Below are 14,933 nucleotides of genomic sequence, written 5' to 3'. Positions count from 1 at the left end.
TGTTAATTATTTTGTTAGGGACGGATGAAGTGTGGTTGGAGTTATCCATGTGGGGATCGAGGGTAAGGTTTAAATCCCCTCCTAGTATCAGGGTACCTTTGGACACTTCTAATAGTAAGTTAGTTAAATGTTTAAAGTATACGTCTTGTCTGGTGTTAGGGGCGTATGTGCAGACCAAGGTCACCAATGTGTTATATAGCTTTCCTATGACAACCAAGTATCTCCCCTCCCTATCCCTATGCGTCTATCTGCTGCAAGGGTATATTTCTTTTGATTAAGATTCCCACCCCATTTGTTTTGGATGCATAAAAAGATTCTCCATATTTAAATTTAAATGTCTTAGGTTCCCTACCCTTTACAAAATGTGTTTCTTGTAAAAACACGATATCCCCTCTCTTATCCTTTATGTCTTTTAACACTACGCTTCTTTTGTGGGGACTGTTAAGACCTTTTGCATTTGCCGTTAGAATGTTAAGGCTATTCTGTGTTTTTTCTGTCATCTAACCCGGTAAGTAGGCTAAATATAATCTTATTTAGAACATGGAACTTATCTTGTACTTTATTTGTGTGGTGTGTCCTCTCAAGGCAACCATGGCAACCGTGCATTGGTTTCTGACCTGTGGCAACTTTAAAACAGTAATTTAAGACATTCAAGACAACAAAACAAAGAACCGCATTCACTGCAAACAATATGAACATTTCAAACATTTCAATCTGGGCACAGTTCATCTTGTGCTGTAGATCCCAGCTAGGGGGGATTGCTGGTGGACTCCTCTCGCCAATATAAACATTACTAGGAAGTGGGGGGAGGGGGGGGGATGGAAAGCATATCCATTTAAGAAAATTCTGGGGATAGCTTCGATAACTTCAACATCTGGGCAGAACAAACTATGGTATAACTATTTTTACGTACTTAGGCTAAGGATTAATTAACCTTATAACTGAACAGGGTAACTTGCAAACTCAACCCAGATATTAACCTTTCTTTTACATTTATCAAAGTCAATATAACCTATATCACTTATCATTTTAGTGTCTTAGGTGACACTCATCTACATTAGGCCTGGTACCTTTTTTTTTTTCCCCTTTTGTGGCCAAGTCTCAATAAGATCGAAATAGAGTCATCTTACCCACTTTTGCACTGTCCTGTTATTCATCCTGGTTCGCTACTAGGTGATGGTGTCGGCTTTGGTCTTTTCTCCTTCCTTTTCTTCGCTATGACTGTGGACCAGGCCGGCTTTTGATTTACCTGCTTGCTGAAGGATGTTGATGCTGTCGACATACTTGACCTCTCTTCGGCTGTAGTTGGTGTACTAAAAGAGATGTTCAGTAGTTGAGATAGATCTTCCAGATCCTTAGGCGATCTATATGTCACTGATCTCCCTTTGTGTTGAACATGTAGGCAAAAAGGAAAGCCCAACTTATATCTCACATTTTTTTCCTGTAATACTTTAGTTATAAAGCGGACCTCTTTTCTTTTCTGCACTGTTATGGGGCTGAGGTCTAGAAATATTTGTAAGTGGTGGTCTAGATAGGTTATCTGTCTCAGTTGTCTTGCCTGTAGCCATATCTTCTCCTTATCGGTGAACCTCAAAAACCTTAGAATAATATCTCATGGGGGTGCATTCGGTGGTGGAGGGGGCCGTAGGGCTCTGTGTGCTCTGTCCAGTTCCATGTCAGGAGCCTGTTGGTTATTCTGTAAATGCTTGAACAGCCCTTGTAGATATTCTGGTATTTCTGCTGGTGTAATGGATTCCGGCGCTCCTCTCACCCTCAGATTGTTTCTGAGGCCCCGATTGTCGAGATCTTCTAGTTTATCATCCATAGCTTCCATATAGGCTTCTTGCTCCCTGGCATGTGTTGATAATGAATCCACTATTTTATCTGTGGAATCTTGGGCTTCTTCTATGGACTCTATCCTGTATCCTATCTCCTTTATGTCATGCTTCATGGAAGACAGTTCAGATTGTATTATGTCTTTCAGACCATCAAAGTCTGCCTTGGTAGGCAGCTTAGCAATGTCCAATTTTAGCTGGTCTGCATACTCTTTTGATATTGCCACTGATGTGGGATTGGGCTGTGTCTCCATTGTAGTTTTGTCTATCTCCCTATGGGAGCTTTCTTGAGGCTGGAAGAAACTGCTTACAGGAACAGGCGAGAGTGTTTGATTTTTTTTTTTTTTTTTAATACTTTATTCGGTTTGTTCTGCCTATTGAGTCTTTTTGAGGCCATCCCCAGTGGCAAAATTTGACTTACTGGCGGTTATTTATGGGTATGTATGTTCTCCACAGATTTTATTTTATGATCCTCATGAGGGAATAACATATGGCTGTTTTAGGAGACATGAAAGTGTCGGAGCTAGCAAAAGCCACGTGGGCCGTTTTATAATCTGCAGCGTTATGTTTTTATGCAAAGTTATTCTTCTTGCTTGTTGAGCTGATCATAGATATTTCATACCTGCCACTTGGGTCTGGTCTCCTGAGAGCGTAATCCATGCAGCTTATCAACCCTCTGTGGAAATTGCGATCCTGCTCCCCTCCGGTTTTACAGGCTGTCAGGGCTTGGGCCTACACAACGGTATCCCTTTACATTCCCCTTCCCGTTTTTGTAGTCGGGTTTTTCGTGCACCTGCTTTTCACACAGGTGTGAGTAGGTGAAATGCCATTATATGGTACTGTATTTCAGAGTCCGACTATTATTTTTTTGGCTAAAACTCGTCTAACCTGCTCAGAGCTTCAGTCTTTTGCGGCCATTTCCAGCTTGGCCTCGCTCAACACCCCCCCCCCGCTCCTGTATTTGTTTTAACTGATCACCGTTCTTAGCTGCTACAGCAGCCAACGGCTAAAAAAAATTTTTGCTAAGAGGTGACATTTTCACCTCTTAGCCAATAGCCGTGCGGTAAATCCGGCTCACATGGGCACCAAGCTGGATTTACCGCACGGCTATTGGCTAAGAGTTGAAAACGTCACCTCTTAGCTGCTACAGCAGCCCACAGCTAAAAAAAAAAATGTTTGCTGAGAGGTGACGTTTTCACCCCCTATTTGTTTCAGAAGTCAATCCTAGCATTTGTACAACGCTAGGATTGACTTTAACTAACGCCAGTAATCTGGCTCAGCGCTGTAATATCAACTGATGGGCACAATGCCAAGTTTATAAGCTCCCATGTTCAAAAGCGCGCATAACACAATATACATTCAAGTGACTACATATAACAGATAATCGCTATGCACAATATTGTTACAGTGCAATCTTGCTACAGTGAGTTATTGAGCTAAACACTATACCAGCTAACTAAACAAAATCTGTTTATACACAACATGAAATAGCTGCATATTGGAAGGTAGAGGCGTGGTGCTACACGAATAGGAGATCTTTATGATATTGATAGTACTCCCTGTTCAGGAACAATTATTTCCAACTTAGAACCTAACGTGTAAGACCACAACCCACATATCTCTACAGACCACTGGTCAATGTTTGCCAAAACAATTAAATCTATTTAATCCTTACCAGTGCAGAATGAAATATACCATTAGAGTACATAACCAATACCATATCACTAAGTAATAGCCACATGAAAGTGCTCAGAGCTAGTTTTGACACACTACTGGGAGTGTACCCTGTTAATAGAACCAGTACCATGTACCAATACTGCTAATTGGACATTTCGTACCTTTGTAACCCAATATATATATATATATATATATATATATATATATATATATATATATATATATATATATAAGTGGATATCTAGGAAGATTGTGACATATGAGTTGGAGCTCAATCAATTATGGGTATATCAGCCCTTTGACAATCATACTATTAATAGTTACTTCACATGTTGAAGCACAACATACCCCCCCACAACATACCTAAACCACGAATATACATTAGAAAGCCCAACGAAATACCAGGCAGAACAGTCACAGTGGATGACAATAAGCGGAGTTAGACACATTAAATTTTAATACAGATAGTGGTGGAATACAGCTACAATCTAGGCCTATGATAGATATTTACCACCTACACTATTAAACAACTGGGAGTAGTATCTGTGAGGTTTTATTTTAACTTGTGTGAAAATTGTTTTGTTTTTTTTAATATATAATAAATTAAGGTTACATTTTATCTATACCAAATCTAGCCTACCTTCTAAGTCTGGGCATAGAGTGCTAAGTGCATTCTCTCCAGTGGATTTTTCTTTATCCACATTTTTTCCAATGCAAAGCATCAACCCACTTATCGAGTTACAATACAATTTATGATAGCAACATCAAGAGCTGCTGTATAGAAATAATATATTCATTTTAGTGGGGATAGCCCTTAGTAATGCCTTAGTTTATTTGTGTACATATAATTCCTTTTGCGCATTCCCTGCAGCATGGGAAAAGCAGACAGTGCCTCAGATACCACAGAGGATACCTGGGCAGCAATGTCTTGCAAAGAAACTCCTACCAGAGCGTGAGGAAATTCAGGGCATTGCATGAGTAGACGAAAAAGATTTGGTCACTTGAGGAGAAAGCTGAGGCATATCTGGTACAGGAGACACCTGAACAGCAACCGGCCTAGCTAATGATGGCTCATGATCAAAAAGTCTATCCCTGTAACAAAGTTTGTTCAATGCATGAAGAACAAAAGGGTATTGGGGGTTCCACCTGGGAGTCAAAACATACTACATGTAACATTTTGCAAAGCTTCTTGATCCATCTATACCCACAAGGTCAATAAAGTAAAAAAAAAAACTAAATAAAAAAAGCGTTTGTTCACCTTTATATTAATACAAGAGAAACAATACTGCTCCTTTAAAAAAAAGGATCTTGTTAAAAATTAAAACTGAGCAGCAATTCTGCAATCCCCAGGCAACACTCTACACCTCAGTATTTTTGCTGAGGTGCCTACCTGTCCTGCAGACTGCGGCCAATACGTATAGAACAACAATCCGACTTTACTCCGGAACTGCATTAATACTCGGTTGAGGACTTTCTACAGCTGAGCTGCCGATATTACTAGTGCATCACAATTCCGGAACTTACAGGAAGTGAGTCCGGAAAGCGCGCCTAAAATTGGTTGCCGCCTCTGAAAAGAACGACCTCTTGTACTTGGGGGCGGTCCCGGCAGCCGTTAAGGCTGAAACAAAAATCACTCCGAAATAACACATGGTCGTGTAAGCAGTATGAACATAACACCTTTTCTTATTCATTAACTGCACACTTCTCACAGTCCTAGACCGGGATAAACCGGAGCTAAGGACACAGACTGAGCCACCAATAAAATTAATTACTCTCCCCATTGTCCACAGTGCCTGCTAGGCTGCCCGTGTAATTACCTTCCATGGGGTCAATGATACTAACGTCCCTATACAGCATTTAAGCTGCTGAAGTGCCAAATTTTCCCTTATAATAAAGAAAAAAAAAATTATTGACACTTACCTGAATGTTCAACTGTCCAGCAGCAGGACAGCTCATCTGGTTTGAGAGGGTGCCATCCCTCACATGGACCTGTGAGGAAAGAAAGAACCGAGTAAGCATACTCAGGCTTTCTGAATAGGGCAGCAAAACGGTTTAAGAAAGCAGTGTGCTTAATGTCAGGGTACCAGGAATCAGACTGAGACGAGAAGTGAAAAAAGTAACCACACCTTTATTAATAGCAAAAAATAATAAAAAGTCCACAAGTCAAAATCCTAATATAGAACGTAAAACTACCTTATCCAAAAGGAAAATAAGGTAAGGAGACTTATACCGCCATGCCGAGAGCTCTGACACACTACGAGTAGAAGAAATAAAACTTTCCAAGATAACCATGAAATATTTAAGGAATGCCTAAGCCCAAACGAAGCTCCTGGAAGAACTAAATTCAGACTCCATGGGGGAGTAACTGATTTGAACACAGGCCTGAGAAAATGATGAAATATCTGGGACATCCACCAGACATTTGTTTTACAAAAATAGATAAGGTCAAGACCCGACCCTTTAGGTCAAATTTATAGAACTTTGAAAAAGTGTGGAGAGGACCAAGTTACAGCCTTGCAAATCTGTTCCATAGAAGCTTCATATATGAATGTCCATGAGAAAACAACGGCCCTCGTATAAAAAAAAGTGCCGTAACTCTGTCAGGAGGCTGCTGTCCAGCAGACTCTCATACAAAATGTATGACACTCTACAAAGTAGATAAACTTTCTCCAAACCGACTTGGAGAAAATACAAAATTCTAGGAATCTTAACTACTCCATATGTAGCCTTTAGATTCCCACCAATAGAGATATATATGTCCTGATGGTAAGTCCTTCTATATACAAGCTTATGAGCCTGAATCATGGTCTCTATGACCGAGTCAGAAAAAACCCTGCTTAATAAATTAAGCGTACAATCTCTGAGCAGACACCTTCAGAGAAAAAACAGAGTTTGGTGAAGGAAGTGCCTTTAATTAAAAGGTCCTTCTTAGCAGAAGTCTCCAAGGTGGCAGAGACATGTCCACCAGGTCTGCATACCATTCCTGTGAGTCCAAGCAGGTGCAATGAGAATCACCGATGGCCCTTCCTACTTGCTTCGAGCAATAACCAGAAGAAAAGCAAACTGATGAAAAAGATATGCCAGACTGAAGGAACCGCCAGAGCATCCATCCTTTCCGCCTGGAGGTCCCTGGACCTTGACCCGTATCATGGGAGCTTGGCATTCTGTCTATGCCATGAGATCTAATTCGTGCTGATCCCTCTTGAGAATCAGGCTGGAGAACATTTACGGATAGAGTTATGTTGTCCGACTAAAACCTAATAGATTGGACCGAGGTTAACTGAGGTCAGGCCGGAAGAGCGTTGAAAATCGCTCTCAGTTCCAGGAAGTCTATATCAAGAACAGACTGACAGCCCAAACTCCCTGAACTCTTAGGAAACCACAGACTGCTCCCCACCCTAGCAGGCTGGCGATTGTTGTCACAATCACCCAAAATGGTCTGCGAAAGCAGGATCCCTGGAAGAACTGATCCAGAGACAACCGCCATTAAAGAGAATCCCTTATCTCCTACCCCAGTAGTATGTGAGGAGACAAATATGTCAAATCTCTGTTCCATAGCCTGAACATGCTTAACTGTAGATGTCTGATGATGTACATTGCCTCCACCAGCAGCCCGTTTACCTCCTGCCCTGGGCCACTGATGGCCGAGAAATGGACTGAAGCGCTGGACAAGAATGGATATACTTTGATTTCATGACCTCTGTCAGAAAAATCTTCATTGATAGGGAAACAGTTATAGTTCCCAAGAAAGCTACTCTTGTATTAGGGACTAAAGAACTCTTTTCCAATATTATCTTCCACCAGAGATACTGTAATGTCCGTGAATGGATCTTGCCTTTCGTAAGAATAGTGGCTGGACTGGGACGTCGTCCAGATAGGACGCCACTGCAATGTCCCATAACCGAAGCACCACTAACAGCGATCCCAGAACCCTTGTGAAAATTCTGGGAGCTATGGCAAGACCGAATGGAAGAGCAACAATTGGAAGAGTTTGTCTGGAAAGGCCATCTTAGGAACTAGAAATGATCCCTATACATGGGAACATGCAGGTACGCATCCTTTAAAACCACTGTTGTCATAAACTGACCCTCTTATCAAAGCAAGAATGGAACACAGTTTCCATCCTGAAGGACGGTACTTTAAGAAATTTGTTTACTCTTAAGATCTAAAATTGGCCTGAAAATTCCCTCTTCTTTGGGAACCACAAAAAGGTTTGAATAAAATCCAGACCCTGTTCCTGTATCGGAACAATCACTTCCAGGTCGGAGAGATCTCCTACAACAGTGTAAGAATGCTTCTCTAGTTCGTATCCCTGGGACACTATTTCTATTGCTTGGGGATCCTGAACATCTCAAAACTGAATGAAGAAGAAAAGTTTGCCCCCTACAAGATCCAGTCCCGGATCAGGCACTTCATGCTGTCTTCGGTTCAACAGCAGGTTTCTTGGATTGTCTTCCCTTATTCCAAGGCTGATTGGAAAAGGAGGAATTTCCCTTGAAATTTTGAAAAGAACAAAAAATACTCTGTTGTCCTCTGTTTCACTTATCCTGAGGGAGAAGATGACCTTTACCTCCCGAAATATCAGAGATAATTTCCGTCAAGTCCAAACAAGGTCTTCCCCTTGTAAAGAATTGCTAAAAGCTTAGACTTAGGTCACATCCGCAGACCAAGGTTTTAACCCTAAGGCTCTGCAAGCTAGAATAGAGAAACCTGAAATGTTTGCTCCTAGCTTAATAACTTGTAGGACAACATCCAAAAAATGGAATTAGATAAATAGCTTTATCATATCCTGGATTTCATCCCGGGAAATGTCTGTCTCAATAACATCAGACAATGCATCAAACCAATATGCCGCCGCACTAGAGATGGTAGCAATACACACAACTGGCTGCCATTGGGAGCCCTGATGTACATACATCCTATAGAGTAACCTCTGGCTCATAGGATCTTTGAAAGAGCAACTATCTTTTATAGGAATAGTAGTTCTCTTAGCCAAGGAGGAAAAGGTTCCTTCCACCTTGGGGACTGTTTGCCAAGCCCCTTTAACATAGATGGCTATGGGAAACATCTTCCAGTCCTTAGCAATGATCCCAGAAGCTCGGTCTGGTACCGGAAACACGTCCATCGATGAAAAAACCTTGAAATATTTGTTTCGCTTACTGGGCTTCTTAGGAACAACGACCGTGGAATCGCTGTCCTCCAAGTAGCTAAAACCTTGACAGAGGTGGTCTAGCTAAAACCTGAAAGAAACCTTCAGTATCAGCAAGAGGGATTATACTAGCAGAATCTGAAACTTTCACCTTCAGATGCTACTATGGTATCCTCCTCCTCAGGCTTCTGGGAGGGGTCCCCTGAAATAGCAACTACTGTGTCAGAAACCTTGCTTACTGAATATTTGATTTTCCTCGTACACCAACTCCAAGGGGAGTTTGAGAGAAAGTGCAGGGCACTGCATGTAAGGGCGGTACACTCTGGGACGTTTGAGAACAAAGCTGTGTTATATATTGAGCATTGTTAGTTCTGAACGTCTTCTTTGGAAGACGTTGGCTCAGAACAAAGTTTACCCCTGAATCTTTCAATACATGAGGGACAGAAAAAATGATTGGTGGTACCCCATTGGAATTAAGTCATATTGAGGAAGTGACACATAGTAAAACCTCTAGGGCAATGTCTAACATTAAACTGACAATTTTAATCATCCCAAGATAAAATTTTATTATAATGCCAAAAGAACCTAAACGTTACTGTCTCTAAATAATAAAACTAACTTTTTTTACTGGGAAAAACATCTAAGTATTAATGTGTAATAACAAGTTTAAAAATAAGCGTATCAACACCCCTACACCTCAGCAGCACTTCTGCTGAGGTGTTTATGTCCTGTCGAGTAAAACTATGATTCCCTGTTCAGACGATCTCCGGAGTAGCTACGCAGAGATTCAATAGGAAAATATGCGCAGCAATGATATGCTCATGCGTAGATCCCGTTACCCTGAACGGAGTAAAAAATGGCACGCAATTACTCTATGCCCATCGTGGGCGTGGCCAAGGAAATCTCCCAGTCGGCTCACAAATTACAAATCCGCCGGGAGATGTAGAACCCCCTATGTAGGTAAACATAAGCACCCATGTCTGCAGCAACACTGCTCAATGTCCCCGATACCTAAAGGGGGCCAAGTATAAAGTAAATATAGTGCCCTTTATCTCTGAGACTCCGTCCCAGAGCCTGCTACAACGCTGACCAGATGTCCCCTTTGCCTAAGGGGTGACTATGAAAATAATGAGGCTTGTCCCATGTACCGAATTAATCAAGTGCTCATTATTTCCGTTAAGTCCCAGTGCCTGCTGCAATGCTGCCCAAAAGTCCTATGCTTAAGGGGAGGCTGAAAAGGAAATTTATGCTTACCTGATAAATTTGTTTCTTTTTGGACACGATGAGTCCATGGATTTCATCATTACTTGTGGGATTACACTTCCTGGTCAGCAGGAGGCAAAGAGCACCACAGCAGAGCTGTATATATATAGCTCCTCCCTTCCCTCCCACTCCAGTCATTCAACCGAAGTTAGGAAGGGAAAGGAAAAGCCAAGGCGCAGAGGTGTCTAAAGTTTAACAAAAAATAACCTGTCTCAAAGAACAGGGCAGGCCGTGGACTCATCGTGTCCAAAAAATTTCTTTTATCAGGTAAGCATACATTTCCTTTTCTTTTTAAAGACACAATGAGTCCACGGATTTCATCCTTACTTGTGGAATCCAATACCATAGCTATAGTACACGGATGAAAAGAGAGGGACAAGACAGGGAACCTAAACGGAAAGCACCACTGCTTGAAGAACCTTTCTCCCAAAAACAGCCTCAGCCGAGGCAAAAGTATCAAATTTGTAAAATTTAGAAAGTGTGAAGAGAAGACCAAGTTGCAGCCTTGCAAAACTGTTCAACAGAAGCATCAATTTTGAATGCCCATGAGGAAGCAACAGCCCTAGTGGATTGAGCCGTATTTCGATCAGGAGGCTGCTGTCGAGCAGTCTCATTCGCAAAACGGATGATACTCTTCAGCCAAAAAGAAAGGTAGCCATAGCTTTCTGAGCCCTACGTCTCCCTGAAAAAATAACAAAGACGATTGTTGAAAATCCTTAGTCGCTTGTAAGTAGAACTTTAAAGCACGAACTACGTCTAAATTATGTAACAGATGTTCCTTAGAAGGATTAGGACACAAGGAAGGAACAACAATCTCCTGATTAATATTCTTGTTTGAAACAACTTAAGGAAGAAAACCAGGCTTTGTACGTAACACCACCTTATCCGAATGGAAGATAAGGAGAATCATATTGTAATGCCAAAAGCTCAGATACTCTTCGAGCAGAAGAAATAGCAACTAGAAATAAAACTTTCCAAGATAATAACTTAATATCTATGGAATGCATAGTTTCAAACTGAACCCCTTGAAGAACTCTAGACCAATTGCTCCTCCTTGGAGTTTAAATTTAGTTCTTAAATAAAGGCCTGATTCTAGTCAGAGCCTGATAAAAAGATTGTACATCTGGAACATCTGCCAGACGCTTGTGTAACAAAATAGATAAAGCAGAAATCTGTCCTTTTAAGGAACTTGCAGATAACCCCTTCTCCAATCCTTTGAGAAAAGACAAAATCCTGGGAATCCTAACCCTACTCCATGAGTAGCCCTTTGATTCACACCAATAGATATTTACGCCATATCTTATGGTAAATTTTCCTAGTAACAGGCTTAGGTGCCTGAATTTAAGTATTTATGACCGAATCAGAAAAACCTTGCTTAGATAAAATTAAGCATTTAATCTCCAAGCAGTCAGCTGCAGAGAAACTAGATTTGGGTGATGGAAGGGACCCTGAATGAGAAGGTCCTTCCTCAATGGAAGCTTCCACGGTGGCCGAGATGACATGTCCACCAGATCGGCATACCAAATCCTGTGAGGTCACGCTAGGGCAATGGATCACCGATGCCCTCTCCTGTTTGATTCGAGAAATCACCCGGGGAAGGAGAGAAAACTGAGGGAATGCATACGGCTAGGCTGAAAACCCAAGGAACTACCAAGGCATCCATCAGCTCAGCCTGGGGATCCCTGGACCTGTATCTCGGAAGCTTGGCATTCTGACGAGACGCCATAAGGTCCAACTCCGGCCGACCCCATCTGAGAATCAGGCTTGAAAATATTTCCGGATGGAGTTCCCACTCTCCGGGATGAAAAGTCTGCCTGCTCAGAAAATCTGCCTCCCAGTTTTCCACCCCTGGTATGTAGATCACGACAGATGGCAAAAGTGAGCCTCCGTCCACTTAATTATTTTGGCTACCTCGATCATTGCTAAGGAACTCTTTGTTCCTCCCGGATGATTGATATAAGCCACTGTCGTTATGTTGTCCGACTGGAATCTGATGAATTGGGCCAAGGCCAACTGAGGCCAGGCCTGAAGCGCATTGAATATCGCCCTCAACTCTAGAATTTGATAGGAGAGATTCTGCTCGAGTCCATACTCCCTGGCCAGACCGAAAGGGAGAGCTACAAACTGAAAATGTTTGTCCAGAAAGGCAAACCTCAGAAACGTGTGATGATCTCTGTGGATAGGAACATGAAGATATGCCTCCTTTAGATCCACTGTAGTCATGAATTGACCCCCTCCTGGACCAATGGAAGAATGGTACGAATAGTTTCCATCTTGAAAGAGAAACTTTAGACTCGAGGTCTAAAATAGGTCTGAAAGTTCCCTCTTTTTTGGGAACTACAGATTTGAATAAAACCCCTGTCCCTGAATTGGAACGGGACAGATTACTCCCAAGGAGGAGATGTCTCCTACACAACGCAAGAATGCCTCTCTATCTGGTCCACAGATAATTGTGAAAGAAGAAACTTTCCTCTGGGGGAAGAATTTCTTTACACCAGTTTGTATCCCTGAGACACTATTGCTCAGGAATCCTGAACGTCTCTTATCCAGGCCTGAAATGAAGAAAGAAAGTCTGCCCCTTACTAGATCCGGTCCCGGATCAGGGACCAACCCTTCGTGCTGACTTTGGAGCAGCAGGTTTCTTGGATTGTTTACCCTTGTTCCAAGACTTGTTGGGTCTCCAGGTAGACTGTTTGTGGATAGTTCCCTTCCTGTTTAGAGGAAGAGGAAAGGGGGATTCCCTTGAAGTTTCAAAAAGAACGAAAATTACTGTCGACCTGTTTGGATTTTTTATCCTGAGGGAGGAGATGACAATTACCTCACGTGATGTCAGAAATAATTTCCTTCAAATAAGGGCCGAACAGGGTCTTCCCTTGGTAAGGAATAGCCAGAAGTTTAGACTTGGATGACACATCCGCAGACCAAGACTTCAACCATAAAGCTCTGCCTACTAAGATGGAAAACCCTGAACTCTTAACCGCCAATATAGTAATCTGCAAATAAGCATCCGTAATAAACGAATTAGCTAATTTAAGAGCTTTAATCCAATCTTATCTCTTCCAAAGAAGTCTGTCTTAAGACTCTTCCAAAGCATCAAACCAATAAGTAGCTGCGTTGGTAACCGTAACAATGCAAGCTGCCGGTTGTAACAGTAACCCCTGGTGAACATAGATCTTAAGGAGACCCTCTAACTTCTTATCCATAGGGTCTTTGAAAGCACAACTATCCTCAATAGGAACAGTAGTTCTTTTAGCCAAAGTAGAAATAGCACCCTCCACCTTAGGGACCGGCTGCCAAGAGTCCCTAATAGTAGGGAATATCTGGTCTCTCCCATTCCTTGGCAATAATCTCTGAAGTTCTCTTGGGAATTGGAAAAACATCAGAATAAGAAGAGACTTCTAGGTATCTGTCCAGTTTACTCAATTTCTCTGTAGGAACCACTATTGAACCACAGTCGTCCAGAGTCACCAAAACATCCCTCAATAATAAACGGAGGTGTTCAAGTTTGAACCTGAAAGAAACCACTTCTGAAACTGTCAGTGGTAAAGCACTTCCTGAATCAGAGAGTTCACCTTCGGATAGGACCTCCATACCCTCCAATTCAGAGCCCTGAGAGGGTACATCTGAGATCACCATCAAGGCATCAGAAGTTGCACTGACCCTGTGGTTATCCTTAATCTTGCATTTGCCTTGAAATACGGGAAAGGCAGATAACGCATCAGAAAGTGTAGATGACATAACTGCAGTTATGCCCTTTAAAGTAATTGCAGCTGAAACTGCCGAGGTACTTGGCTCCGCTTGAGCGGGCGTTAAGGGCTGTGACGCTTGGGGAGAAAGCTGCGGCATGCTCTGTATCTCAGAACCCTGAGAAACATTCGCTTTGGACAATTTTTTATCAAAGAAGATTTGCTCTCTAAAGTGTAATGCTCTCAATGCATGAGGGACAAAAACAGGAGGTTCCACATTGGCATTCAAACACATGGAACATGTAACATTCTGAAGATCTTCCATACTAAGAATAAAGCAAAGCAAAATTATTTGTCTTTAAACATATAAACCGAAAATGTTTGAATCAGAAAAGTATATAACAGCACAAATAAAATGTGAACTAACAGAATCCTCTGAAACAGAGAATACTGTGCCTTTAAAACGCTAACATTTTTACTGCACCAGAAAACTGACAGAATATCCTATATATTGCAATTAAATGACAAAAAAAAGGGCACCTCCTCGCCTCAACAGCTCTGCTGAAGCGCCTACCTGCCCCCACTGTACACTGGAATCGGAGATGTTCATCCACTGTACTTCAGAACGCTTAAGACCGCTTGCTTGTTATTGTAAACCATGTGGTCCCAGCGAACATCTGAACCATGCAGTCGCTCTACAAGGAGGCTTACAGAACGTCTGATGTCAGAACTCTGAAAAAAAAATAACTGCGCGGCTTTCTCTGAGCGCGCGAAAGTTAATGCTGCCCTTCGTGGGCATCATGCCAAACCATCCGGCTAAACCACGCTTATGTTGCGCACAAACTATTTGCTGCCAATGTAAAAAATTTTAACAAGGAACTCAGTAAAAATACACAGCCTTGCCCCAGACCTCCACCTGTAGCTCTACCCTAGAGGCTGACAAGGAATACGGCTAGACCCTGTAATAAAATAGCACTCACAGGTACCATTTTAAAAATAAACTCTTGATTGAAGAATCTAAACACCTCACTTACCTCTTCCTATCACTAACACAGGCAAAGAGAATGACTGGAGTGGGAGGGAAGGGAGGAGCTATATATACAGCTCTGCTGTGGTGCTCTTTGCCTCCTCCTGCTGACAAGGAGGCGTAATCCCACAAGGATGAAATCCGTGGACTCATATCTTTAAAAAGAAAATATTAATGAGGCTTGTCTCATGTACAGAATAAAGTGCCCCTTATTTCTGAGATACCATTTTCTGTAAGCCCCAGCGCCTGCTGCAACGTTGCCCAAATGTCCCCTATGCTTAAGGGGAGACTGAAAT

This window comes from Bombina bombina, chromosome 2 (genome assembly GCF_027579735.1).
Source record: "Bombina bombina isolate aBomBom1 chromosome 2, aBomBom1.pri, whole genome shotgun sequence".
Taxonomy (NCBI): Eukaryota; Metazoa; Chordata; class Amphibia; order Anura; family Bombinatoridae; genus Bombina; species Bombina bombina.
Note: the sequence above shows the minus strand (reverse complement) of the source record.